Genomic DNA, 3,266 nt, shown 5'->3' with positions numbered 1-3,266 from the left:
AAAAAAAAAAAAAAAAAAAAAAAAGCTACACAGAGAAGCCCTGTCTTGAAAAATCAAACCAAAAATAAAAGGTCATGAAACTTTTTTGTTGACAGGTCTTGTATGCAAACCAGGCTATCCCTTGACTTCTCAGCAATCTTACTCAACCTTCCAGTTGACTCCTAGATGATAGGCATGTTCTACCAGGCCCGGCTATCCTGAAACCCTGTGAGGAAATGTCCACAGGGAATGCTGGTGAGCAGACTGAGCCAAACATTAACTACCTACCTGCTATGTGCCATTCTCTTTATAGCCTTTATCTAATTTTAACATGATAGCAGGAATTTGAAACTAGAAAATAGAGGTTGTCATGGTCCTACTTAAGACTTAGAATCTAGGCCAGGTGGTGGTGGTGCACACCTTTAATCCCAGCACTCTTTGAGTTCAAGGCCAACCTGGTCTACAGAGTGAGTTCCAGGATACCTAGGGCTGTTACATAGAGAAGCTCGGTCTCAAGGAACAAAAATAATAAATAATTTTTAAAAAGCCTTAGAATCGGGGACTAGAGAGATGGCTCAACAGTTAAGAGCATTGGCTGTTCTTCCAGAGGACCCAGGTTCATTTCCTAGCACCCACATGGCAGCTCACAATTGTAACTCCATTTTCAGGGAATCTGACACTTTAACACCAATGCACATAAAAAACAAAAAGCCCTAGACTCTAGCTGGGCATTGTGGTAGGCATCTTTAATCCCAGCACTAGGAAGGCTGAAGCAGGTGGATCTCTAAACTCAAGGCCAACCTGTTCTACTCTCTACACGTCGAATTCCAGGCCAGCCAAAGTGCTGTGATGAGAATCTGTCCTAAAAAAAAAAAAAAAAACAAGGCCGGGTGGTGGTGGCGCACACCTTTAATCCCAGCACTTGGGAGGCAGAGGCAGGTGGATCTCTGTGAGTTTGAGGCCAGCCTGCTGGACTACAACAGCTAGTTCCAGGACAGGAACCAAAAAAAGCCACGGAGAAACCCTGTCTCGAAAATCAAAAAAAAAAAAAAAAAAGGAAACCATTTGCTTGTGTATGCATATGTGTATATCAAGCTTTCTTGTTGGCCTATCTTTGGATCACCAACCCCCAAATAACAACACAAAGACTAACTATGAAAACTTAGGCTTTTTTCCCAACTAGCTCTCATAACTTAAATAAATCTATATTTATTTATTCATTTTTTTTTTTTTTTTGGTTTTTCGAGACAGGGTTTCTCTGTGGCTTTGGAGCCTGTCCTGGCACTAGCTCTGTAAGACCAGGCTGGTCTCGAACTCACAGAGATCCGCCTGCCTCTGCCTCCCAAGTGCTGGGATTAAAGGCGTGCGCCACCACCGCCCGGCTTTTATTCATTTTTTTGTTTATTATTTTGGTTTTTCGAGACAGGGTTTCTCTATGTAACATCCCTGACTGTCCTGGAACTTGTTGTATACCAGGCTGGCCTTCAATTTATTGAGATCTGCCTGCCTCTGCCTCTAGAGTGCTGGGATTAAAGGTGCACACCACCACTACCCGACTTTAACCCATTTTTTAAATTTATTTATTTATTATGTATACAATATTCTTTCTGCGTGTATGCCTGCAGGCCAGAAGAGGACACCAGACCTCATGACAGATGGTTGTGAGCCGCCATGTGGTTCCTGGGAATTGAACTCCGGACCTTTGGAAGAGCAGGCAATGCTCTTACCCTCTGAGCCATCTCTCCAGCCCCCTTTAACCCATTTTTATTAATCTATTGCTTCTACATGGCTTGGTTACTTCTCCTTTGTACCACATGTCCGACTTCTTCAATGTCTTGCTGTCCTCTCTCATGCTCCTATACTCATCCCAAATTCTTCTCTGCCCGGAATTTTCTCCATTCATTCATTCTCTCCTTCCTAGCTATTGGTCATTTAGCTCTGTATTAAAACAATCACAAAGCTGGGCGATGGTGGCGCACGCCTTTAATCCCAGCACTCGGGAGGCAGAGGCAGGCAGATCTCTGAGAGTTCGAGGCCAGCCTGGTCTACAAGAGCTAGTTCCAGGTCAGGCACCAAAGCTACAGAGAAACCCTGTCTCGAAAAACCAAAAAAGTAAAAAATAAATAAAAAAAGAAAGAATGAAAAAGGGTACTTGTCAAGATGTTTCAGTTGGTAAAGGCTGTCCTGCAGGTAGGAGCTAAGTTCCATTCCCAGTAGACAGTTAGTAGTACACACTGGTGAACCAAGCACTGGGGCTGAGGAGATGAAGAGAGTAGAATCCCCAATACACTATTGATGTAGCCTCAGGGCCTAGCAACAGGCCAAGTCTAAAAAAACATTTGGAGTACAAAGAGAGAACCTATCTCCAAAAACAACAGCAAGATACAGTTAGGGCTGGAAATGTAACTCAGTAGTAAAGAACTTAGCATATGCAAGACCTTGGATTTGGTCCCCAGTACCATGAAAAAAAAAAACAGTTTGGAAGCAAAATCATGTCTGTATTTAGCATGCATATAGACTTTTATGTTCTTGTCATTACTCCCTAAACAATATAGTATAATAACTACTTGCATAGCATTTACATTGCATTAAGGATTATGGGTATTCTGGAGATGGTATAAAGTGTCCTGGGGATATGCATAAGTTATATGCAAATTCCTCTGTGCTTTCTTTTCTGGAATTCGATATTTAAACAAGGCTGGCTTCAAATTCACAGAGACTTCTTCCTCTGCCTCCTGAGTACTAGAATTAAAGACATGTGCCGCCATGCCCCACCCTACACCATTTTTAAATTTACTTATTATACATGTGTGTCTGTGTGTGACTGTGTCCAACAATTCAACTCGAGGTATCAGACTTGGCAATAAGAGCCTTTGCAGGCCAGGCCATCTGAGTCCTCAGACACTTATTTCAACTATGAAAAGCACTATGCTTTAATGACAGTATTGAAATGCAAATCAAGTTGAGGTTGGGTATGTTGGTGCATGCCTGTAATCCTATGGAAGCCTGAAGCAGAATGATGTGAGTTGGCCAGCCTGGGTTAATGAGTTCTAGTCCAACCTGGGCTACCTTACATGACCTTGTCTCAAAAATAAAGCAAAAATAACTAAAAGACTTAGAACAAAACCAGAATATTTCACTCACATTTACTTAATTGGCATGCATAAGATTAAGGCCCAGGGGACTGGATAGATGGCTCAGAGGTTAAGAGCACTTGCCGGGCGGTGGTGGCGCACGCCTTTAATCCCAGCACTCGGGAGGCAGAGGCAGGCGGATCTCTGTGAGTT

The sequence above is a fragment of the Microtus ochrogaster genome, chromosome 15 (assembly GCF_000317375.1).
Source record: "Microtus ochrogaster isolate Prairie Vole_2 chromosome 15, MicOch1.0, whole genome shotgun sequence".
Classification (NCBI taxonomy): Eukaryota; Metazoa; Chordata; class Mammalia; order Rodentia; family Cricetidae; genus Microtus; species Microtus ochrogaster.
This window is presented reverse-complemented; position numbering follows the sequence as displayed.